A 27,329-nucleotide genomic window follows, 5' to 3' on the forward strand; every position below is an offset into this window, starting at 1 on the left:
CTGGTTAAATTATTACTATTTATTAATAATTGATTTCATGCTGTGTTTTGTACAAGGCATAGACATAAAGGCAGTCCATGCTACAGAGAATTGTTGTAATAATTGGGCCTACAAATTTACTCTAATTGTAAGCTTAATTGTAAAAAGATATATGAACATTTATAAAATATTACAATAACCTATAATAATGAATGTTATGAACAGTGCAAAGAGAATCAGACAGAGAGAAAATTACTCCAAACCGAAAAAAAAGCAACATTCCTATAATTCAAGGGCTATGTTAAAATCATGCTTGGTAAACACAAACGATGTGAAACCAAAAATTAACCAAAATTGGTGTGTTGAACATAGGCCTAACTGGTGGACAAAATAATAGGGTGACCAGATATCATAACCTTAGTCCCAGATTTGGACCTTAGCGTCCAAAATATGGGGGTTAGCATGAAAACCTCCAAGCTTAGTTACCAGCTTGGACCTGGTACTTGCTGCCACCACCCAAAAAATTAGAGTGTTTTGGGGCACTCTGGTCCCCCTGAAAAACCTTCCCTGGGGACCCCAAGACCCAAATCCCTTGAGTCTCACAACAAAGGGAAATAATCCTTTTTCCCTTCCCCCCTCCAGGTGCTCCTGGAGAGATACACAGACACAAGCTCTGTGAAACTACACAGAGTGACTCCCCCTCTCTGTTCCCAGTCCTGGAAACAAAAAGCACTTTCCTATTCCCCCAGAGGGAATGCAAAATCAGGCTGGCAAATCCAACACACAGATCTCCCCTGATTTCTTCCTCCCACCAATTCCCTGGTGAGTACAGACCCAATTTCCCTGAAGTAAAGAAAAACTCCAACAGGTCTTAAAAGAAAGCTTTATATAACAAAGAAAGAAAAATACATACAAATAGTCTCTCTGTATTAAGGTGATAAAATACAGGGTCGATTGCTTAAAAGAATATTGAATAAACAGCCTTATTCAAAAAGAATACAAATTAAAGCACTCCAGCACTTATATTCATGCAAATACCAAAGAAAAGAAACCATATAACTTACTATCTGATTTCTTTGTCCATGCACTTAGAAACAGAAGACTAGAAAACAGAAACTACTTCTCCAAAGCTCAGAGAAAGCAGGCAGACAGACAAAGACTCAGACACAAAATTCCCTCCATAGACTCATAGACTCATAGACTCATAGGTCAGAAGGGACCAATCTGATCATCTAGTCTGACCTCCTGCACAAGGCAGGCCACAGAACCCCACCCATCCAATTTTGTACAACCCCTATCCCAGGACCGAGTTATTGAAATCCTCAAAAATGGTTTGAAGACCTCAAGCTGCAGAGACACCACCAGCAAGCGACCCATGCCCCACGCTGCAGGGGAAGGCGAAAAACCTCCAGGGCCCCTGCCAATCCGCCCTGGAGGAAAATTCCTTCCCGACCCCAAATATGGTGATCAGCTAAACCCTGAGCATGTGGGCAAGAGTCACCAGCCAGCACCCAAGAAGGAGTTCTCCGCAGCAACTCAGTACCCATCGCATGCAACATCACCCCGCAGACCATTGAGCAGACCTGTCTGGTGGTAATTCAAGATCAATTGCCCAAATTAACGATCCTATCATAACATCCCCTCCATATACTTATCAAGCTTTGTCTTAAAGCCAGGAAAGTCTTTTGCCCCTACTACTTCCCTCGGAAGGCTATTCCAGAACTTCACTCCCCTAATGGTCAGAAACCTTCGTCTAATTTCAAGTCTAAACTTCCTAATATCCAGTTTATACCCATTCGTCCTCGTGCCTACATTAGTACTAAACTTAAATAATTCCTCTCCCTCCCTAACGTTAACCCCCTTGATATATTTATATAGGGCGAGCATATCCCCCCTCAGCCTTCTTTTGGCCAGGCTAAACAAGCCAAGCTCTTTGAGTCTCCTTTCATAAGGCAGTTTTTCCATTCCTCGGATCATCCTCGTAGCCCGTCTCTGAACCTGTTCCAGTTTGAATTCATCCTTCTTGAACATGGGACACCAGAACTGCACACAGTATTCCAGATGGGGTCTCACCAACGCCGTATACAACGGTACTAACACCTCCTTATCCTTGCAGGAAATACCCCGCCTGATGCATCCCAAAATCGCATTTGCTTTTTTAACAGCCGTATCACATTGGCGACTCATAGTCATCCTGCTATCAACCAGTACCCCAAGGTCCTTCTCCTCCTCCGTCGCTTCCAACTGATGCGCCCCCAACGTATATCCAAAATTCTTATTATTAATTCCTAAATGCATGACCTTGCACTTTTCACTATTGTATTTCATCCTATTTCTATTACTCCAGTTTACAAGGTGGTTCAGATCTTCTTGAATAGTATCCCTGTCCTTCTCCGTGTTAGCAATACCCCCCAGCTTCGTGTCATCCGCGAACTTTATTAGCACATTCCCGCTCTTTGTGCCAAGGTCAGTAATAAAAAGGTTAAATAAGATCGGTCCCAAAACCGATCCTTGAGGGACTCCACTGGTGACCTCCTTCCAGTCCGACAGTTCACCTTTCAATACGACCCTCTGGAGTCTCCCCTTTAACCAGTTCCTTATCCACCTTACAACTTTCATATTCACTCCCAGCTTTTCCAATTTAACTAACAGCTCCCCGTGCGGAACCGTGTCGAACGCCTTACTGAAATCTAGGTAAATTATATCTACCGCATTTCCTTTATCTAAGTAATCCGTCACCTTCTCAAAGAAGGAGATCAGATTGGTTTGGCACGATCTACCTTTAGTAAATCCGTGTTGCAATTCGTCCCAATTACCATTGACCTCTATGTCCTTAACTACTTTCTCCCTTAAAATTTTTTCCAAGACCTTACATACTACAGACGTCAAGCTAACAGGCCTATAATTACCCGGATCACTCTTTTTCCCTTTCTTAAAAATAGGAACTACATTAGCAATCCTCCAGTCATACGGCACAACACCCGAGATTATCGATTGCTTAAAAATTCTCGCTAACGGGCTCGCAATTTCACGCGCCAGTTCCTTTAATATCCTCGGGTGGAGATTGTCCGGGCCCTCCGACTTCGACCCATCGAGCTGTTCAAGTACGGCCTCTACCTCAGTTGCAGTAATATCCACTTCCATATCCACATTCCCGTTTATCATCCCTCCATCATCGCAAGGTTCCTCACTAGTCTTATTAAAAACCGAGGCAAAGTACTTGTTTAGATGTTGGGCCATGCCTAGGTTATCCTTAACCTCCATTCCATCCTCAGTGTATAGCGGCCCCACTTCTTCTTTCTTTGTTTTCTTCTTATTTATGTGGCTGTAGAACCTTTTACTATTGGTTTTGATTCCCTTTGCAAGTTCCAGTTCAATGCGGCTTTTAGCCTTCCTCACTTTATCCCTACATGTTCTGACCTCAGCAAGGTAGCTTTCTTTACTGATCCTGCCTTCCTTCCACTCCCTGTAAGCTTTCTGCTTTTGTCTAATCCCCTCTCTGAGTTGCTTGCTCATCCAGTTTGGCCTGCAACTCCTGCCCATGGTTCTTTTCCCCTTTCTCGGGATGCAGGCTTCCGACAGTCTCCGCAGCTGTGACTTAAAGTAATTCCAGGCCTCCTCCACATTTAAATCCACTAATTCCTCCGTCCAATCCACTTCCCTAACTAATTTCCTTAACTCTTTAAAATTAGCCCTCGAGAAATCGAAAACCCTAATCGCAGATCTACATTTGTTTATCCTTCCATCTAGTTTGAACTGAATCAGCTCATGATCACTCGAACCAAGGTTGTCCCCTACCACCATTTCTTCTACGAGGTCCTCACTGCTCACCAACACCAAGTCTAAAATGGCATCCCCTCTGGTAGGTGCTTCAACTACTTGATGAAGAAATCCATCCGCTATCACATCCAGAAAAATCTGACCCCTATTATTTGTGCAAGTACTCGTCCTCCAGTCTATATCCGGGAAGTTGAAGTCCCCCATAATCACACATTTCCCCTTTGTGTTTACTTCATTAAAGACATTAAAGAGGTCTCTATCCATATCCCAATCCGATCCCGGCGGTCTGTAGCACACCCCAAGCACTATCTCAGGGGAAGCTCTAGTTGCTTTTTTACCCAGCGTGATTTTTGCCCAGACGGACTCCGTCTTATCCATTCCATCGCATCTTATTTCGCTACATTTAATTTCATCATTGATGTACAAGGCTACTCCCCCACCTTTGCCTTTCTTCCTGTCTTTTCTGAACAGCACATAGCCTTCAATACCCGTGCTCCAGTCATGAGTACTATTCCACCAGGTTTCGGTAATCCCTATAATATCCGGCTTCACTTCCTGCACGAGTAACTCCAGTTCCTCCATCTTGTTACCTAGGCTCCTCGCATTAGTGTACAAACCTTTTAATTTTCGGCATTTGGCGTCAGTGACATTCTTTCCCCCGTCGTGCACAAACTGTCTGCCACCAGCATCACCCGTTACTCTGGTTTCTACTCCACTATTCCTCCTTGGATCAAATCTTGGGGCCGCCAGGGTATCCCCGCTCACTTTGTTTACTTCCCTCTCCAGGTTATGTTCTGGCGTAGAGATCTCCCGAACATTTCCCAACCATCTCCCCCAACTTTCTAGTTTAAAGCCCTCTTGATGAGGTCGGCGAGCCTCCATCCTAGAATCCTATTTCCCTCCTTGCTGAGATGAAGTCCATCCTGAGCAAACAGTCGTCTATCCGTAAATGCGTCCCAGTGACCGTACATCCCAAAGCCCTCCTTATAACACCACTCCCTGAGCCATCTGTTGATCGCCATAATCTTGTCCCTCCTTCGTCGCCCCGCTCTAGGAACAGCCAGAGTTGAAAAAAAATCCGGTTTTCTGATTGGTCCTCTGGTCAGGTGCTTCAGGTGAAAGAGACATTAACCCTTAGCTATCTGTTTATGACACCAGATGTTCCAATTTTATAGGGACAGTCCCGATTTTGGGTCTTTTTCTTATATAGGTTCCTATTACCTCCCACCCTGTTTCCTGATTTTTCACACTTGCTATCTGGTCACCATAACAAAATAATGACAGGGTGGTCTATTCTTCTCATCATTCCCTTTGCAGGTCCTTAAAGAAAGAAACTGTTGGGGGAGAATAAGGCAGAAAAGATGGAGGCTACTGAAGCAAGCTTAACCATCCTGGCTGCCACCCCCAGCATCACCTGGTATCCCAGAACTTCTTTTTCTAATCCTAAGAAATGTCCTGACCAGCCATACTGGGCCAAAGAGCAGGACCTAAATAACATCGCCACTTCTACTGGCTCTAGCTGAATCTCAGACACCACCGGGGATGAAGTGGGATCAGACTTTGACAGCAGCAACAATAACAGAAGCTCCAGCCCATCTCAATAAACTTCTTCTCTTTTCCCAAAAGAACAGTTTCAGGCTTTAACAACAACAACAACAATAGCTTATCTCAACTAACTTCTCTTTTATTACCTGAAAGGACAATTACCATCTTTAATATCATCTGAAAGACTGTCAATCAAGGAGGTTTTCCTTTTAAAAGCTCTCTCCAGCTACAGGAAAAGGGAACAAGAAATATCATTAAAATGAAAGCATTACATAACACTTTACATTTCAAATGCTTTAACTGTTTTTCCTTCTCTCTATCTTTAATAAAAGGTTAAAAGTATTTTAATGGTGTGTTAGCCATGGTACTAAGAAGGCTATGGTCTCTGTCTTCCAAAACCTCAATTTGTTTAATATGGGATAGTAACTGGGTTATGATAACACCATTGACCCATGCATTCCATCTAAATTAACACAACAGAGCTTGCACTCTAAAAGATAAACACAGAAAGATAAAATAATCTGGGAGATTGAGTGAGTTACTTTAGATCAATCTCATGAATTAGGCCTTAAATTTATCTCTACCTGTTAGGGGTTAAGAGTAAACTCCCCTATTGGGTAGATTACCCTATATCAGTTTACTGGCGGATTCTTGAACTTTCTTCTTAAGCATCTGGTACTGGCCACTGTCAGATAAGAACTGCCATAGTTGATCGGGCCCATGATCTATCTAGTCCAGTATCCTATGTTCCTAAATGTGATTGCCATTTCTTTCACACAGAAAGAGGTTTGTCTTTCAGAAAGACTGGATAGCATAGTGACACTCAGTCTGAGGCACACAAGTCGCAAGTGGCTCTTTAGTGTGTCTCCTGTGGCTCTTTGCAGCACATGATATTAAACCACTGTGTGATTTAATTATTAACCAATCTAAGTTATTAACCAATCAGGATGTTTTTACTATGTTATTAACCAATAGCAATAGTTGATAAAATATTAATACTTGGCCAGTCATTTTGCTGTGAGAATCATATGAAGCAATGAATTCACACTGCTATAGCTCTTTGGAATAATGTTGATTTCTAATTTGGCTCCTGACCCACTGAGGTCTGAGGATCGCTGAAATAGTATGTTTTGACTATGGCAGCTTGGGCTGGGGATCAGATCTCCATGACAATCCATGGCAGGATTGCTCCATATTGCACATTTAGTAGGGTTAAGTCACATTTTAATAGTTCAAACTGGGCAAAATACTAGAGCAGGGGTAGGCAACTGTGACAGGGTCAGGAAAGATGGCTACAGGAGAGTGATTGAAGGCAGATATATTAGCCCCAGGTTAAGTAGGTCCTCTTTCCCTGGGTAAGGTAACAGGGAAGGTTCCAGAACAATCAGGAGCTTTCTGGAAACAAGGCAGACAGGCTGATTAGAACACCTGCAGCCAATCATGAAGCTGCTAGAATCAATTAAGGCAGGCTAATCAGGGCACCTGAGTTTACAGAGGAGCTCACTTCAGTTTGTGGTGAGTATGTGAGTAGCTGGGAGCAAGAGGTGCAATGAATTGAGAGTGAGAGGGTGTGCTGCTGGAGGACTGAGGAGTACAAGCATTATCAGACACCAGGAGGAAGGTCCTGTGGTGAGGATAAAGAAGGTGTTTGGAGGAGGCCATGGGGAAGTAGCCCAGGGAGTTGTAGCTGTCATGCAACTGTTCCAGGAGGCACTCTGGACAGCTGCAATCCACAGGGCCCTGGGCTGGAACCCAGAGTAGAGGGTGGGCCCAGGTTTCCCCCAAACCTCCCAACTCCTGATCAGACACAGGAGGAGTTGTTGACCTGGACTGTGGGTTCCACCAGAGGGGAAGATCTCTGAGGCGAGCAAATCATAGACTCATAGACTCATAGGTCAGAAGGGACCAATCTGATCATCTAGTCTGACCTCCTGCACAAGGCAGGCCACAGAACCCCACCCATCCAATTTTATAACAACCCCTATCCCAGGACCGAGTTATTGAAATCCTCAAAATTGGTTTGAAGACCTCAAGCTGCAGAGAAACCACCAGCAAGCGACCCGTGCCCCATGCTGCAGGGGAAGGCGAAAAACCTCCAGGGCCCCTGCCAATCCGCCCTGGAGGAAAATTCCTTCCCGACCCCAAATATGGCGATCAGCTAAACCCTGAGCATGTGGGCAAGACTCACCAGCCAGCACCCAAGAAGGAATTCTCTGCAGCAACTCAGTTCCCATCCCATCCAACATCTCCCTGCAGACCATTGAGCAGACCTATCTGGTGGTAATCCAAGATCAATTGCCCAAATTAACGATCCTATCATAACATCCCCTCCATATACTTATCAAGCTTTGTCTTAAAGCCAGGAAAGTCTTTTGCCCCTACTACTTCCCTCGGAAGGCTGTTCCAGAACTTCACTCCCCTAATGGTTAGAAACCTTCGTCTAATTTCAAGTCTAAACTTCCTAATATCCAGTTTATACCCATTCGTCCTCGTGCCTACATTAGTACTAAACTTAAATAATTCCTCTCCCTCCCTAACGTTAACCCCCCTGATATATTTATATAGAGCGAGCATATCCCCCCTCAGCCTTCTTTTGGCCAGGCTAAACAAGCCAAGCTCTTTGAGTCTCCTTTCATAAGGCAGTTTTTCCATTCCTCGGATCATCCTCGTAGCCCGTCTCTGAACCTGTTCCAGTTTGAATTCATCCTTCTTGAACATGGGACACCAGAACTGCACACAGTATTCCAGATGGGGTCTCACCAACGCCTTATATAACGGTACTAACACCTCCTTATCCTTGCAGGAAATACCCCGCCTGATGCATCCCAAAATCGCATTTGCTTTTTTAACAGCTGTATCACATTGGCGACTCATAGTCATCCTGCTATCAACCAGTACCCCAAGGTCCTTCTCCTCCTCCGTCGCTTCCAACTGATGCGCCCCCAACGTATATCCAAAATTCTTATTATTAATTCCTAAATGCATGACCTTGCACTTTTCACTATTGTATTTCATCCTATTTCTATTACTCCAGTTTACAAGGTGGTTCAGATCTTCCTGAATAGGATCCCTGTCCTTCTCCGTGTTAGCAATACCCCCCAGCTTCGTGTCATCCACCAATAAGTGCAGGACCCATCAAGGTAGAAGAGGAACTTTGTCACACAACTTATGGCACGCATGCTGAAGGTGGCATGTGAGCTGATTTTCAGTGGCACTCAGACTGCCTGGGTCCTGGCCACCGGTCCAGGGGGCTCTGCATTTTAATTTAATTTTAAATGAAGTTTCTTAAACATTCTGAAACCTTATTTACTTCACATACAACAATAGTTTAGTTATGTATTATAGACGTGTAGAAAGAGACCGTCTAAAAACATTAAAATATATTATTGATGCATGAAATCTTAAATTAGAGTGAATAAATGAAGACTCAGCACACCACTTCTGAAAGGTTGCCGCCCCCTGCACTAGAGTATTTGCCACAAGCATGCATCAGTAGAGGAACTGACTATAAGACCATAGAAGGTCTTTTCTATTCCTAATATCTGTGGAACTGCTCCTGCTTCTATGGAAATGGACTGTAAAGTTTTTGTTCACCTTTATAGAGTAAGGATTAAGTCTGAAATCTTCTTCTAAGCTTCCTCTGCACCTTTATAAAATATGTAAGTATTGAACATTAGTGGTCCAAAACACAATAGTAAGATCATTAGGGCCACTACTGTAGGAATCTTATAGGATAATGTTTAATGTTAGTATCCCATTCCATTGCACTGTATATCATGCCATCAAATCAGCAGAGCTCACTTGACCCCTCTGGAAAAGATGCAGCCATCATCCCCATCACACGCCTACCTCCAATTCACAGAGGAAAGAACCAACCATTTTCATTTTAAGGTTTCACCTTTTCCCCTCCCTATATAAACCTCTCCTGCCGAGTTGAACATTTTCATTTGCATTTTATCAGACTTTAAAGCTTTGTTCCAAACCTCACTCTTTCCCAACTTTTAAAATAAAATAAATAATAATAATCACAATTTCCTTGTGCTTTGATGTTAGATAATATTTCTTAAAGATTAATTTTCTATTCAAAATCTTCCTCCGTACTCCTCTTCTTTCAGCTTTCTGTGCTATTAGCCACAATATGTTCCTATCTCTTTTTTTCAGCTCCCCAAGTTCTCAACCTCCTGTTTTTCTTCCCTGGTTTCTAACAGAGTTCTTTTCACTCTATGACTTAACTTGGTTGATCTCCCATTTCTATTCTTTGGCAATATGTGTCTCCTTATAATTTCCATAATCTATTTAGGTACTCAAAGCTGTTATCTTATTTATCTCAGAAACACTCCTAATTCCAAACATGTAGTATTATATGTGGTGAAAGCTCAGCTCTTTCTTCTTGTCAGTAATGGTAACATATTATGCTCTCTTTGCCTGCTAAGTATAAAATATGGCCCAAATGATGTGTTAATTAATACAATGCCTCTATGAAGATCTGAAAATTGTCTACCTTCTCTGAAATTCTGCTTTGCGGTGCCTGAAAACTCTTATGAATGTGCTTAACTTTACATATGTCAGTAGTCCAAACTGAAGTCAATGGAATCTATATTTGTTATTCATTTGTTTGAATTCAAAGGGGACAAACGATCTGGGTAAAGTTAGGCATGTAGGTAAGTGTTTGCATGATGGGCCTTAGTCTATGGACTTGTGTGATTAAAGTAAGGCACCCAATACATAGTTTTTCTATTTATTTACCCCACCCTCCATTCTAAACTCTCTCTCTGTTCTTATATAGAGCCCCTGGCAGTGGTATCTGAGCACTGACTATGGCTCTGGTCCTGCACTGGGATATGCCAATGTCAACTTCTGCAATTATATGAAGTACCACTGAAGCCAGTGAGATGTCTGTCTGGACACATATTTCTGCACTAGTGGATTTGATTCAGGATGAAAGCCTATATTAAGTAGTCATAGAGTTTAAGGTCTGAAGGGTCCACCAGATCATACAGTCTTACGTTCTATATATCATAAGCCACCAACACCACCCAGTCCCCACACACTAAACCCAACAACAGAAATTAGACCGAAGTCTTACAGTCCAAAGGAGACTGTAGTTACTGCAATTTGTTGGAAACCTGTGTTGTTTCCTGCCAGCTCTTCCAACTTGCTTAGCTCTTCCTTGGCAGTGCTAGGCCAACTCACTAGGTAGACTGTTCCAGAGCAAGCTTCCAGGGTCGTGGCTCACAGGTTTTCTGATCTGCCTGGTGCTCAACCTGAGCTTCCAGGTCTCTGGGCAGCTTCAGGAGACTTTTCAAAAAAGTCAAAATGAAATGTCATTTTGGCTTTTTCAAAACAAACTTTTGGAATTGCTGTTCAGTGGGAAATTACAACATTTCAATTTCTGTTCCATTCCAGAATGATTTATTTTCATTTTTGAATTTCCTATAGAATGGGAATTTACTCATCTGGTCAGCTCTGCTGAGAAATGTTCAGATATTTTTCCTACACTGATACATTGGAGCATTTCTTACCCCTACCTATATAAGACCATATCATCTGAATCTCAGGTCACAGTCATTTGAAATGTTTATTGCTGCTTCCAAAGTGACACCAAAAGATGTCCATGACCCCATCTTCCCTGATAAAAGTGCTAGGGAAGGGAAGGACACCACCATCATATGACAAAGATGTTTTCTGAATCACTTCTTAGCTTCTGCTTAATTGTGTAGCTCCTAAAGATCTTCTAGTCAACAACTCCAAGGTTTAGTTTCTATAGCAACAGTTAATCTGTGTTCTGTTATTTGGGGTCCTTAATGCAAATACATATTTTGCATACAGAAGCCTTGTTTTATGTTAATTTTTGGCCTGCAACAAGGATTTTTTCTAGAAATGTCACAGCACTTAAACAGGCAGAACACAAAAGAGAGAAAATAACTACCATTCAGGTTTTGCCTCTAAAAACCAAGTTGGAGTGGCTCTGATAAAAAATGGATTTCACTTCTTGCTGTCTGCCTTTGCTATTTTTTTCCTTGTCTAATTAATACAAGACATCAAGACTAGAACCTAGTCTAGTGAAGAACTATTATTTGACATTGTAACATAGCACAAAACAATCATCTCATAAGGTTCATATTCTCTGTCCACCACAGTCTTGAAATGCCCCAAAGATTTATTTTCATTATTCACTAGCCAGTGTCATCCACACTGGTGCCCATCTTCTTCAAACCTCCTGTTTCAAGAAGTTTTTTTCATTGGTACAATGTAATCTATTGTAAATTCTTTGGGGGCAGAAAACATGTCTCATCTATGGTGTAGAATCTTCTACCCTTACTCAAATTGTATAGTGCTTTACTCCTAAAATAGTCGCATTCCTTTCAAAGAAGCCATCTATATAGAAAAATAGTGCTCACCGTGAGTAAGAGTGTCAGAATCTGGTTCAAAGAGCCAGATTCTGAATAGTCTTGCTCACATTAAGTAGTACTTTACTATGAGTGGTCCCAGTGATTTCAATTAGACTTTTCCTGTGAAATAGTATTAAATAATAAATAAATAACAGAGAGAAGTGAAAAATAATTCTTTTTGAACACTGTTATTAAGCTGTACTACTGAACATTGTTGGGGGAGGGATAGCTCAGTGGTCTGAGCCTGCTGAACCCAGGGTTGTGAGTTCAATCGTTGAGGGGGCCATTTAGGGATCTGGGGCAAAAATCTGTCTGGGGATTGGTCCTGCTTTGAGCAGGGGGTTGGACTAGATGACCTCCTGAGGTCTCTTCCAACCCTGGTATTCTATAATTCTATGATTGACACTTAGAGGTAAGCTAGTGGTCCTGGGAAGCTCAGTGATCAGCATAGTGATGACACATGGCTACATTTAGACTTTCAAGGAGTTATTGAGGAGGAGGATCAATTGAGAGAGTTGTAGGATGAATTCATTGGGGGCACAGAAGGAAAAAGAGAGTGATGGGAAAAGCAAAGACTAAGTAACTGTGAAGTAAAGAGCATTTGCTTGCAAAATTAACTTTCACTGAAATCTGGGAGTTGTACCTCAAAATGAAGGCAGATGGAATGTTTAATGCTACAAAAAGAGATCATGTCAGCTTCTCAGAAATTTCCATGAATTTCACAAACATTTGTACTTTTAACATACGTAAGGCTTCTATCCTGCATGTAGCAACTTTATGAATATCAATGGAACTAGTCACAGTATTTAAAGTTAAGCAGATGCATCTTTGCAGGAATGGGGCATAAGACATCAGTAATTCCCAACCAGCTGTACTTTTCCAGCCTTTGACAGACCTCAGGTAGAGAAACACCAAAAACTGCAGAGGTTGGATTTGAAATTTTCTATAAAATAGCTTGGGGATGTGCAATCCAGTATTTTAGTTTAAGACCATTGCTTGTTTCAGGAATTGTATGTTACTTACAATGGTTCAAATGAGACTTGTTAATACAAACAGTGAGTAAGGCCTTGTCTAGAACTAGTCAAAACTTGGAATTTCTATTTAATGGAAAAATTGGACACTGAAATTTGTTTTTGTTTCAAATTAGAACAAAAGCAAATATTTTTTGAAATTTCCAAAAAAACATAGAATTTTCAAAGTTTTGTTTGAATTTATTTCAAAACAAAATTTTCATTTCAAATTTGTCTTTTCATTCTTATAATTTTTTTAATATATCAATGGATCACCTGTTTGCGTTGTAATGAAACAGTTTTAGACTTTGAAAATTTGAATAAGAAGAAAAGATAAGGACTCAGTGTAGTAATTAGAGGAGTAGCTGTTTAAAATCTTTTTATTTGCCTGGAATAATTTTTCTAGGATACTGACAACAGCTGCTCTTCTAATTAATTCACTGAGTATTTACCTTCTTTTCTTGTTCAAAGTGTTCAAATAGAAGACACTTTTATTTAGAAAATAAGATTCACGGAAGGATTTTAAAAACAGAAAATTTTTCAACTCATCATAGTATGACATCATAAAACAATGTAAAAATAAAAGTAACATGTAAACAAAAAATAAATTTAAATTTTTTTCTGAAACAAAATTTTCCATTTTTTTAATTTCAAGGCCCTGGAGTGGGTCCCAGTGGAGTAGGAAGGGCCCCTACGCTGGCCCCCACCACTTTGGGTAGTGGCCCATCCCCCTCTGGCTGATAGGGTGGAAAGCCCCACTAAAGAGGATACCCAAATTGACTGTGGCCACTAGTCCACACAGCCCTGCAAGGGAGGGCAGCCGTATTGACTCTGGCTGCTAGGCCACACAGCCTTGCGAGGAAGGGTGGTCAGGTGGACATAGCCATGGGGCTACATGACTCTTGCCCTGCCCCTAGAAGAGAGATGGGGTGTACTCACCCTGGGACAGGACTCATCCAGAATCACCTGAATTCAGTGTCTTTTGGTATTTTAGGCAACAACAAAAATGATTTGTTAAGCATTTCAGACACTGCATCTTATAGCCTGTGTTTTGGAAAGGGTTGTCTGAGAGTCATTCACTTTGGAAGCAATATAAAAACAATTTACATCATCAGAGATTCATTTACAAAGTGCTAATTACTGAACATTGACATACTAATTAAATTAGTTGCAACCACAGTGTAATTTTAAATCAATTTAATAAGTTTTCTTCAATGTTTTCCTCAGTTCTGTAACAGTCTTTGTATATGTGAAAAATGAATTTCTTGGCCTTTAAAATCCCTTGTGTCCTGGTGGAGGAATTCAACTGAATGACAACAGACTTCCTATAAAAGAAACAAGGAATATTAGAGTAAGGAACTTCCATAGCCAAACTTTGCCCTCAAACACAAAATCATCTGCAGTCAATGGGTGTCAGGGACCAGGGCGTGAGAGGTCTGATCTAGTGTGTAGAGCCAGAGGCTAGCCCTCACCCCCTCCTGCACCCTAGCCCCCTGCCCCAGGATCAGCCCGGAGCCCCCTCCCACACTCTGAACTCCTCGGCTCCAGCCCAGAGCCCATACCCTCTCCCGAATCCCAACTCCCTGCCCCAGCCTGGTGAAAGTGAGTGAGGGTGGGGGAGAGTGAGCGAAGGACAGATTGGGGGATGGAGTGAGTGGGGCATGGCTTTGGGGAAGGCGTGGGACCTTGGGGAAGCATTGAGGTGGATCCTGGATTGTACTTAAATTCAAAATGTGATCTTGTGTGTAAAAAGGTTGGAGACCATTGAACTAGGTGATCTTGCCACAGCCTGGCTGAGCTTATTAACTGGTCTGCGTGCTGATATGGCTAGCCCCCAGTTCAGATGAGGGAATTAAAGCCCATTGTTTCTGACAATGGGAGTTTCATATATATTTCTGAGGATAGAATTTGGTCCAGTATATTTGTATGTTACATTGTAGACATTCTTAAACATAGGAGTATGTGATTAGGCACTAAAGCAGGAGTAAACAGCAGAGGAGAGGAGGCTGGTAGTGGAGAATCTAGATGAAATGTATTTTCAGAAGAAGGAGTAGTTTTACCTGTAAATCAATGTTTTCTGGGAGTGTGTGGGGGGATATCTGCGGCGTGTTGTGGTTCTATAATAAAAGAAAAATCATGCTAGAGTTCCAAGAGCTCTTTCTACAGGCACACTGAAATTATACATTCTGCAAGTGTGAGACATGGAATACGCCTTCATTTTCAGAATGAGAATTCCCTAAGAATAACATATTGGAGAAATTATTTCCTTTTGGCTTTCTACCACAAGACTTCTACACTTTCATGTTTTCATCCAGCCTAAAGGAAAAGTTATATACTCTTCATTTAAAACAACCACAAACCGAAACACCTGTCTTGAACCTTGGCTAGTGTAGCTAATGTAGCTACATGAAATCAATAAAGCTAGACCAATTTACATTAGTTGAGGATCTGGCCTTCTGGAGCCAAACATCCTTGAACTTTTGGGAAATTTGGATATGAATTTGAATTCAGCAGACATCCATCTCTATCACTGGCCAAAAAATAAATATAAAACCTCGGTTTCTTCTACCAGTCCTTTAAATTTCAGAAAAGTTTGGATCCAGAGGCGGTCTTTTACAATCATATCCATCTCTACTTTTCACATTAACTGCACTGTGAAACAAAGTTTTACTGCTTCTGTGTGTGTGGAGGTCCCCTACACTTAAAAAAATCAGTTAATTCTAATACATCTTCCCTGCCAGAAGAGGGGGGATAGCTCAGTGGTTTGAGCATTGGCCTGCTAAACCCAGGAGTGTGAGTTCAATCCTTGAGGGAGCTGGGGCAAAACTCAGTACTTGGTCCTGCTAGAGAAGGCAGGGGGCTGGACTCAATGACCTTTTAGGGTCCCTTCCAGTTCTATGAGATAGGTCTATCTCCATATATACTCCTCTACCATGATATAACAGTGTCCTTAGGACCCAAAAAATCTTACTGCATTATAGGTGAAACCACATTATATCAAACTTGCTTTGATCCACCAGAGTGCACAGTCCTACCCCACCCCCAGATCACTGAATTATATCCAAATTCATGTTATATCAGGGTAGCGGTGTATTTTCAGGAGGAAAGAATAGCTCAGTGGCTTGACTAAACCCAGGCTTGTGAGTCCAATCCTTAAGGGGGCCATTTAGGGATCTCAGGCAAAAATCTGTCTGGGGATTGGTCTGCTTTAAGCAGGGGGTTAGCCTAGATGACCTCCTGAGGTACCTTCCAACCCTGGGATCCTATGATAAGAATTAGCATACAGTTTATCTTTCACAGAGAATAAGTAATTTAAAGTTTGTGGTCCAAATTTATTCCTTTCCAATATGTTTACACCGGAGATTAATCTGGCCAAATTAGTCTCATGACTCTGTATCAGCTGCAGATTTAAAACTGCATGGGCCCCTTTGACAGGATAGAAGGAAATGAAAGCCATTATGAATACTAGCAAAAGGAAGAGAGCTACATGAGCTCTCTGATGAATATTAATTAATTTTTATATTTTACTGTGGTGCTGCAAGAAGAATATTATAAATTAGGGCTATGCACAGATAAATGTAAGAAAAGGAAATAATTCCACTTTATAACTTGTAGTTTCATGGGATTTATATTTTTATTCCTGTCATTGCTCAATAGACTTGAATGTTTTGGTTGCATACCACATTAACACTGAGTCTGTCACTTAAGGGTGAATTACAAGTCAAGGGGTTAGAAGCACTGAGCTATGTGAAGGATTTACCATTATAGTATGAGCTGGAGAAGCAGAAATGATACAACTAAGAGATACAGCTAAGAGATACATACCTGAAATGTATGACAGCTGTTTTGTAAGTGCCTGGTTGTAATCTACTATTATATGAAGAAGACCATTTTCGGAGTCCATCACTTACTGGGTTCAATTTAGAAACACTTAGCTTTATTGAATAATAATGATTTTTGGCTATTCATGATGGTACCACCCAGCAGCCAAGGTCCCATTGTTCTGGGCACTGCACAAAGATGATGTAGCACAATTTCATGGTCTCCTTTTTCATGCATTTGCACCTATAAGCAGTTAGAGGCCTCAGAATAATGACACAAACACGAGCTTGGTAAAAGCAGCACCTCATCTATTTATTACCAGAGGAGGGGACAGAGGCAGTTCCTCTCCTGCTGATGATGTTGCATACAAAACCAGTTTTTTTTTCTAACTGAAGCAGGGTCCAGACACATTGCTGAACTTCTGTATGGTCAGCGCACACAGCAACTCCACCAGTAGATGGTGCTGTATCTTAGCGTGAAGTTGTTTTGTTTGGACAAATATTTCTGATGGGAGATGTTTGAAGGAAGTTCAGGCCTGCCTGTGTGTGCTAGGTTTGGAAACCCTCCAGTTTTGTCCTGAATTTCCAGGAATTAATCTTTAATTAAAGATTATGTAATGTTATGAAACCTCCAGGAATACATCCAAGCAAAATTGGCAACCCCTAGAGTGTGCTGGGGTTGTTAGCTGCAGTGTCCAAATAAATCTTGCAATTTCTATAGCAAGTATTACATGCCATCTTAGAATTCCTCCTGCCCCTCTGGGATGAGCCACACCCTCCAAGGGGTTGTGTAGGTACCAAGAAACACCCTCACACCTAACCAGCCCAGTAATTGTCAGCAGAGGGGAAAGACTTTTCCAAGTGAAAGCTGTAGACCGCAGTCTGCTTGTGTGTAGTCCGATGGTTCGACAATGACATTTTCATGCTCTCTCTTTTTGTGGATTCTTGAGTGACTCTGAAGTCCAAAACGTAACGTGCCTCCTCATGAGCAGATTGGACAAAGTCATTGGTGAGCTTCTTGGTAGCTATAGCAGTAGTATGACACTTTTCCCTTGCAGCTAACAATCAGTTATTTCTGTCCTCTTCAAAGGCTTGGAAATCTCTGGTATTGTGCATTGCCATGCTGATCTATTTAACGCAGCCTTCTCAAGATCCTTCAGTTTTATTGCACAAAGTGTATGCTATTTTTTATGCTGTCTTTGTGCTGCTTTCTGGGATGACTTTGATTCTGGTGTCCTTGTGCCAATTCTCCATAGAAAATTTTTCTGGGGAGTCAATATTAAGGTGACCAGATGACCTGATTTTATAGGGACAGTCCCGATATTTGGAGCTTTTTTTAATATGGGATCCTATTACCCCCCCTGATTCTTCACACTTGCTATCTGGTCATCCTAGTCAATATTCAGGCATCCTAATGATGTGTCCAACCCAGCATAGTTGGGCTTTTATCAGCATGGCCTCGATGCTTATGGCATTTGACTTTTGGAGGACTGGTAATTTTGTCCTGCCAGCAGATCCCATAATTGCATGCAGGGGCCACATATGGAAGGCTGCTAGCTGTTTGATATCCCATTTGTATGGTGTCCAGGTCTCACAGCCATAGAGGAGAGATTTAAGCACAAAAGAATTATAAAGTTTTATTTTTGTTGAGAGGGTTATGTTGTGGGATTTCAGGACTTTGTTACAGAACTTTCCTAATGACTGAGAACCTTCTGTATCCTGTTTCTGATCTCTTTGTCAAGAGATCCATCATGGGAGATGTTGCTGCCAAGACAGGTAAAACTGTCAACTTTCTTTAGTTGGTTTCTACTAATGGATATGCTAGGGGATATGACACAGAGTGATGAAGATGATTGGTGCAACACCACCATTTTCTCCAGGTTGATTGTGAAGCCAAACAATTTTGATGCTTCAGCAAAGTGATCTACAATGCACTGGGGATCATCCTCTGTGTGTGCAAGGAGGGCACAATCATCCACAAAAAATGCTTCTCTTATTGATAGTTCTTTTACTTTTGTCTTTGCTTTAAGCTTTAAGGGGACAGCAGACTGCTACTGATAAGGTAATTCATAGAGCCCTGCTCGGATACAAAAATGTGGAGCAGCATCTGATCCACATCCATCAGGATCAACCCACAATCCAATCTGCGATTTGCCAGCCATCTTTTACCTGTATCTGCATCTGCATCCGCAGCAGCAAACCATCTTAAAAGGGCTAGTGACGGGGGGAGGAAGGAAAGGGAGTGTGAGGCTGGGGACTGGGGGTAAGGGGCAGTGTGGGGATGGAGTCTCGAACAGGTGGCACAGAGGGGGGGCTAGGGGAAAGGGGTGTCACATCGCATGCTGCTCCTGGGGGCTTGTGAGTGATGGCACACGGCAGCAGCAGTGCATGTTGCATTACAGTGGGGTGGAGGGACCCACTTCAGTCCTTGGGGCTGGGGGCGGGCCTGCTGCCCAGGAACCAGAGGGCCAGACCCGGGACTGGGAGCATGGCCAGTGCTGCCGGGCATGTTGGGGATGCTGGCACTGCCTGAGGAGCCTGAGCTGCTGAAGAGACCTGCCACCCAGCCCCAGCCACTGGCTGCTGGCCACCAGCCCTGAGCGCACTATGCTCCCTGGGCTGCCTGAGCTGGACACCGTGGGCCAGGCACCGCCAGTGAGTAGAGCCCTGTATGGTTGCATCTGCATCCAATCCACTATCCGCAAAAATGGTCAGCAGATATCAAGCAGTTATCCACAGATTTGCAGGGCTCTAGTAATTCATGTTCAAAGACCCCTTCTACAGCTGCTAGTGTCTGCGCCTGCTAGCTTGAGTATCCAGGTGGCTCCTCCCAGGGATTTCTTTCTTCTCCAAGCTTATGTGGCTGGGGAAGGGGAAAGGCCATACAGAGCCTGCTGCCACCCCACCTCCTCCCAAAGTGTATGTGGGAGGTGCTCTTCCCTGCACAGTTGTTTCTGCAGAAATGTAGCCTTCAATAAGCTGAATAATTGCTCTGCAGCTGATAGGTTATTCTATCAGAGAGCTAGAAACACCAGAACAGGGGTGAGTGCATGAAGCAGTTAAAAACAGCCCAGTGGCCAAATGTTCATCTCTTTGTGCAGAGGTGGGCAACCTGCAGAATACAGGCCACACGTGGCCTACTAGGGTAATCTGCTGGTGGGCTGTGAGACAGTTTGTTTACATTGACGGTCCACAGGCACGGCCACCTGCAGCTCCCAGTGGCTGTGGTTCACCATTTCTAGCCAATAGGAGCTGCAAGAAGTGGCTCAGGCCACAGGGACATGCTGTCCATCCCTTTCCCCAGCTACCATTGGCCTGGAACAGTGAACCGCGGCCACTGGGAGGTGTGGGCAGCCATGCTTGCAGATGTCAATGTAAACAAACTGTCTCACAGCCCAACAGCGGATTACCCAGGTTGCCCACCACTGTCTTTGTGCCTCTTTCAATTTTCACCTCACCTGTCACTGCAAACTGAGCAGATGTCCAAGGAAGAAGTTTCTCTCTCTTTATGGAATATCTCTATATAGCTGATACAGTAGAATAAATGCATCCAGATTAATCCCACACCTTCTTGGGAAGGGAGACATCTCAGCCTGATGAATCTAAGTTTCAGTTCAAACCATTCTCTAGCAACAATTTTTTGAGGGTGTAGAGAAAGATTCAACTTCTCAAACATTCAAGGAAAGGCAGGAAATGAAACATCAGCTAGATATGCACTGTCCATACCAGATTTGGATGCTGTCCCAGTTAAAATTTGGGGTTTGGATTTCTATCTTAGTATTGTCAGCAGTTCACATCAAATGCTCGATCTGGCATTAGAAATGAAATGGCAAGTTTTCCATCTCCCTATCTCCACACTCACTTGGCCCCTTACTTCATCCACTCCCAGTTCCCCAGCAGCCTCCACTCGTTGTTGCTGTCTTCTGGGAAATGGCCCATAAGTTCTACCCCTGGCTCCTGGGCTTTCCAGAGAGGTGTCAACTTCAGAATTGTCAAGTCAGTCTTTCCTCTGCCCCCATGCCCACAATCCAGTTGGAAGCATCTTCAAGGTACGGTAGTTGGCCCAACGCTGTCTGCCCTACACATGCGCACAGCACAAGGGAAAGGCATGGTCTGGTACAAGCTGCTGGCAAACCCTAGCAGGACCAAAACAAACCCCTAAAAGCTCTTGTGGGATTCATTGCTTTTGAATCTTGAAGCCAAAACTAATATTAGGTGTTATGGTACTGGTAGTTGTAATAGAGATAGCTTTAACACATGAGATAGAAGAAGGATTCAGAGTTTGGAAATGTTCAGATCTAGTGTTTCCAGTTGGGTGTTTTTCTAAAATCAACTTGTTGAGACCACACAGAAGGAAACCAAAATGAGCCTTTATTTGATACCAAAATAAAAGCTGCAGATTCTGGGGGAGTGGAAGATAGGACCTGAGCTGCTACAACATTAACGGAGCCAGAGAAGCATGCCCGCTATAGCTCATTATGAAGTATTATACCTACATGTGATTTGTATTCACTGTAAATTAATGTAACCACAAATGTTGATACTGAGATTATGGAAAACATTATGCACTTGCAGTGTACTTGGTTTTAAAAAAAATGAACTGCTTAGGAGCCAGTATAAATAAACGATTGAAAAAATGAGGACACAGATATTTGAAGACTAGACAATTCCAAAATTTTCTGAAGGATCAGTGAAATGGGGACAGCCAAATTCAAATCTATGGGTAGGATTCATGTTATAAACATGGTAACCATGCTGTAATTTATTTAATACCTGTCCCTAACTGCTGCCAATGGTTTCTTTGTAAATATTGAAAGCAAACTCTCATCCTATTTGTAACAAAATAAAAAAGCCCAGATTAAAATGAATCAAGTTATGTGATGCTTTAAACAATAAAAGTTGAAACTGACAAATATAAAATTATATCGAATAGCTTTTCCTGCAGCAGAAATAAATACTTTACAATTACAAGATAGAACATGAAAGTCCTTTGGCGGAATAGAATAGACAAGCAGGAGTTTGCTTAGTTAAATCATGTAAGGATTTACACTCCAATAATCGAAGAGTCTAATTCTCCTCTCATTTATGCTAGTTCATTCAGGAGAAACTCTACATATTTCAGTTCAGTTACTCAAATGAAAAACTGATGTGAGAGGAGAGTTGAATCCCAACTGGGGAAAACATACAGATGTTACATTGATGGGTTTTATTATAAGAATTTAGATAAAATAAGATAGAAGTAGACTGAAGAACAAAATTACTGCATGGGGAACTCAGAGCCATATATGTCATAAGTTAAGTTGGTGGCGCTACCTGTTATTAAAGTTCTTTGACTCTCCCTAAAGCAAGATCCTGTTTTCAGTTGTTTACAACTTTGTCAGACATTAACCATTCAGGCTAAAGTTTTACATGCTATGTGTCTGCCTCAGGCTGAAGTGTTCTGGAAAATCTTGGCTAAATTTTGACACTCAGTTTTGTTCCTCAGCACAGACTACAAAGTCGTAGTGAAAGCCATCTCACTGCAGCTCGGGTCTGTGCCAGACAATGTGATTCACCCCACCAGACCCACACGTCCAGGGCCAGACCATCTTTGACAACCTCTGTCTGGTCCAGGATCTATTCCATCTAATGTGTAGGATGGGTCTGCCCCTGGATCAGGTGAAGATATTTGACAAGATGGATTACAGGTATTTCATGAGCACTCTGTGGCATTCAGCTTCAGACTCCATTTTGTGGGGTTTCTGCAGATGCTGTACACCTCTGTGGAGTGTCTGATCAAGCTCAACTGGGCTTTGACCGCAACTGTCACCTTCAGTCAAGTATCAGAGGGGTAGCCGTGTTAGTCTGGATCTGTAAAAGCAGCAAAGAATCCTGTGGCACCTCATAGACTAACAGACGTTTTGGAGCATGAGCTTTCGTGGGTGAATACCCGCTTCGTCAGATGCATGTAGTGGAAATTTCCAGGGGCAGGTATATGCTTGCCTGCATATATATATATATACCTACCCCTGGAAATTTCCACTACATGCATCTGACGAAGTGGGTATTCACCCACGAAAGCTCATGCTCCAAAACATCTGTTAGTCTATAAGGTGCCACAGGATTCTTTGCTGCTTTTACCTTCAGTCAAGACTGCCCGCCATTTGGCCAGCTCTATCCCATCACTATCAAGCCCATCCTATTCTCCACAAGAGGATGATGGGGTTGGTGCTTCATGATCTGGACTTGTGGGTGATCCTGTCAGTGCTAATGATGTGTTCCTCATAGCCCAGTAATTGGGAGACTGGGCATGGGTGGAGGCTTGTCAAACTATAGGTTTGGTGGCTTCTCACAGATCAACTGGGTCAAGAGCTGTGGTCCGATGGTCGGGGACAGGTGGCAGGTGGGTTCCCTCCCACCCACATTCTGTGCCATCTGGTGGGGTACAGATTTGCTCCTTTATCTGGACATGTACATTTCTGCCACCAATACCTCCTCTCTTGAGAACTAGAGCAATCTAGAGGCTAGGGTTTCTGACCAGTTGTGGAGGTGGATTGGGCAGCTCTGGTACTTTTTCCTTTAGCGAGGGGTGCTGGTGTTCAACCAGCTGGCCCTTTCCATGCTCTGGCATCATTTCAACACTTTAGCCCACCCCCCCAGGAACCCTGACCAGCCTCAAGAAAAAGATCCTGGAGTTTTTTCTGGCCAGGGCTGCACTAGGTCTCTGTGGGTGTCCTGACCCTACCCCTGGGGGGGGCAGACAGGACCTGGTCCATATCCACTGCTAGGTCCATGCCTTCCTTCTCCAACTCTGCAGAGGTTCCTTTATATTGCAGGTAGTCTGGCATGTAGTGTGTTGGCTCTTGCCTTCTCCTGCTGCCTTTGATACAACCAGCATCAAAGCCGTGAGTCCTCATCAACCTCTTCCTGGCACTGACCAAGATGGTCACCTGTCACATCAGGAGGAGGAAGCTGGACAGGGAGTATTCTGCGACTGTGGGGCCTATCTCTGGTCCCTTGTTAAGTCATGCATCCAAGTAGATCTCCCCCTCAGCTGAGGGGCAGGGCCTTTAGCTGTGGGTGGGTATAGGTCTGCTGTCTCCTGGCAATCACAATAGGTGCACACCTTTCAACATCTGCAATGAGTCAGGCAGAAGTCCAACCGATAGCAGCTTCCTTCACAACCCTGCTTCTCTTACAGCAGAGAATGCAGAGATTCAGTAATGATGGGCATTCAGAACCATTCCTGATCATTTTTCTATTATTAAGGAATCTCATCTTCGCTGCCAATGGATGAATGTACTATATATCTAGAAACCTCGCAAAGCATTATATTAAGATTTGGAGGTGAAACGGTGTTACTGATAGGTGCATCAGGAAGTTGAACTAGGGAAGTAAACCCTGGTTTTCTCTGCTGTCAGATGGAGGTTTTGTGTTTTTTGGTTATTTTTCGTTAACCTATGTTATTTAAAATAAAAAGATGAAACATGCAGCATAATAACAAATACTAGACAATCCATTAAAATATCCAGTGTCATGATCCGCCCAGCAGGAAACTAAGGGTTTGTCTACACTGCCTTTTAAAACCCACTGCAAGGAGTCTCAGAGTCTGCATCAATAGCCTGGGGCTCACAAGGCTTATGCTATGTCACTAAAAACAGCTGTGTGGATGTTGCGGCTTGGGCTCTGACTTCTTCCCTAACCCTGAGCTTCAGAGCCTGAGCTCCAGCCCAAGCCTGAACATCTATACAACTGTTTTTTAGCACCGTAGTGTGAGCACCGTGAGCCCCAGTCTATAGACCCAGGCTTTGATGGTAGACATCCCGTACCCAAAAGGGTTTAGGTTTGTTCCCATTGAAATACACGTCAACATTTTGACTGATTTCAATGGGACAAGAATCAGACCCAAAATGCCTTAACTGAGTTTTAACCCCAATTGTGAAAAGATTAATGACAGAATCAAATGTTGGAGGTGGGAGGAGAAAAATTCTATCTAGAATTTCTATTTGACGATGAACTGAATTTGAAGGTTCAGAGAGTAAAACCATTATCTCTCATAGTTGCTGCATTACAGGCCAAAGATTTAGATGTCCACTTGCATAGAGAATTATAAGATACAGCCATCATATTGTATAATGGGACAGTAGTACAGGCTTTGAGATTTTATAGATTCTAACTGATTAGTAAGCTCACTTGATCCACCCCATCCTCTATGCATTCCTAATAGCACTCCAGTCTAGACAAAAAATATCAGAGGAAAATGAAAAAGGAAGAGGCAACTGAGAGATCAAACCATTGTCCAACCATCAGCCCAAATCCAATTTTGCATCTGAAGATCATGAAGCCCCGGTATTAATTCTATTTTTTCTCCAGCTGTGGCAGATTCATGAAGATTTCAATGATCAGAATTTGAAATTCTGGGTTGAGTGAAGCAATCCATCCTTAAAGAAACATTGGAACAGCTGAGAAGCCCAACTTCATTGATATGTTTCAGGCCATGTCATTGCCCATTGGGACTGCTCTCTGCTACTAATCCTTGCATCATTCAGTGAGAAATCAATGGGAATTAGGTGTCTAGGTACTTCTGAAAATCCCACTAGGCACCAACCTGCATCTGTAGGCACCTAAATACTTTTGAACGTCTGGCTCAGAGTGACTTAGGGAGCTTAGTTAAGCCCCTTTGAAAGTCAATTGTACTTAGACGCTTTTGAAAGTTTTACCCAAAATGAGGAGTGAGGAGGCATGTAAGTTACATGTTGGTAAATGGGTGTGAGTCTAAGTAAATCAAGTTGTTTAGCTCCTTTGAGCTATAATAGTTTGATCTGAGTTTGGTTGTTGGGTTTAGTGTGCATGTGCTGGATAGTGTTGATGGCTCGTGATATACAGGAAATCAGACTAGATGATCCAGTGGTCCCTTCTGACCTAAATCTCTATGACTCTAAATTGAGGGAGCCTACCCTTGTATAACATATGCATTGAGGGGGATCAGAAGAAAGTGTAAATTGCACTGGTTTAGACTCTTCTGAATTTGGCCAATAGATTCTAAATTGTCAAACCTCACAAAGTACACAGCTATAAACTATCTTAAACTATATACATGCATCTTAATATAGGAAAATTAAAAAGGCAGATTTCCTAATCCTGCTAGTGGAATTTTTGCTACTAATATGAATGGGATTAGGATTTGAGTGTTTTATTTTTTTGTATAGGTACCCCAGCGAAATAGAAATGTAGGGCGGGAAGGATCCTTGAGGTCATCAAGTCCAGACCCTCGCACTAGTCAGGACCAAGTAAACCTAGACCATCCCTGAAGACCGTAGCATCTTTTTTGCTAACAATGCAAGGTGATACTAGGCTTTGTGAAGTGCTCTTTAAGGAGAATGACTATAAACAAAATAAAAATTGCCAAGCTCTTGATAATAATCTTGAAAAGGCAGAAGCTTTGTGGAGAGAATCTGTGATTTCACTTATGCCCTCAGACAATAAAAAGTGGCTTACAATGTCTTGCTGTTATGCAGAAGCTTATCATAAATCATGGGAAATTCTGATTATTCCACAGAAAAGAGTCCATGGAAAAAAATAGTCTTGAATTGATAATGCCGAAGTTAACAAAATGTTTTTCTGTTGCTAGGCTTAGGCACTTGAAAATCTATATTCAAATAAGCTAGAATTTTAAAGGGCAGTGAAGTTTACATACGAAGCCTCACAGACGGCTTATAAACCAGAAAGTTAAAAACAAAGTACCAAGTCTAATATCAGCAGCGGAATACAGAAGATAAAGTAGAACCAGAAACTATGAAGTATTGTTACTGATGCCTTTCAATGGAAAGGGTCTTATTGCGAGGCAAACTTTCTCTTTGAATGATTAAAACTGCTTTTTCATTCCTCTTCCTGTAATCTATATAGCTTCAAATTTATAGACCAAGATTTTCAAAAGCGACTTGTAATTTTGGGTGCTTCAACTTTTGGGTGCCCAGCTCAAAGGGAGCCTGTTTTTTCAAAAAGTACTGAGCACCCAAATTCCTGAGAATCCGAGTCCTTTTTGGTGTCTCAAGTTAGGCACCCAAAATGAAGAAACCTAAAATCACTAGTCACTTTTGAAAGTTTAGGAATCTGTTGAGATTGTTTTGGGCTTCATTCTTAATACTGACAAAAAGTCCTGCGGCACCTTATTGACTAACAGTAGTATTGGAGCATAAGCTTTAGTGGGTGAATACTCACTTTGTCAGACACATGGCATTCACCCACAGGACTCTTAGTCGCTTTTTACAGATCCAGACTAACACGACTACCCCCTTATACTGATCTTTAAGTTCTTAAAATCAGGGTGATCTTGGGTTACAGAAATATTCATACACAAGTAATGTTACATCATTGTATTGGGGTTTTGCCTGATCTTGATTTTGAAGATTTAGCATTTTGGAAATGCAATTTTTATTTGTTTGGTTTTTGTTTTTGCAGTGCAGAGATAAGTTTCAGGTCACTATATTTTGTCAAAACATTTAGCTCATCTCAAAGATCTTTAAAGCTGACAAGACACTCTTGTGGGAATAAAATTACTATTGAATATCTGAATTCTCCTTTGGCTTTAACATAGTCCTAGAAATGACCAGGCCTGATATCAAAAGGAAAAGACCCTTGTTCCAATAATTTCTCCCTTTTAAACAGAGTTGATCCTTGGTGTCTTTCATCTCCGGTGAGTGCTCTAACTACTTGGATAAAAGTTATATGGTGGGCACCATCACCACTTCCTCCCACATTTTGAATGGGATCCAATCCAGTAGGTGGCTTTCACATTCCAGCATGCAATCCAGACCCAGTGA

The sequence above is a fragment of the Gopherus flavomarginatus genome, chromosome 3, assembly GCF_025201925.1.
Source record: "Gopherus flavomarginatus isolate rGopFla2 chromosome 3, rGopFla2.mat.asm, whole genome shotgun sequence".
In the NCBI taxonomy this organism is placed as follows: domain Eukaryota; kingdom Metazoa; phylum Chordata; order Testudines; family Testudinidae; genus Gopherus; species Gopherus flavomarginatus.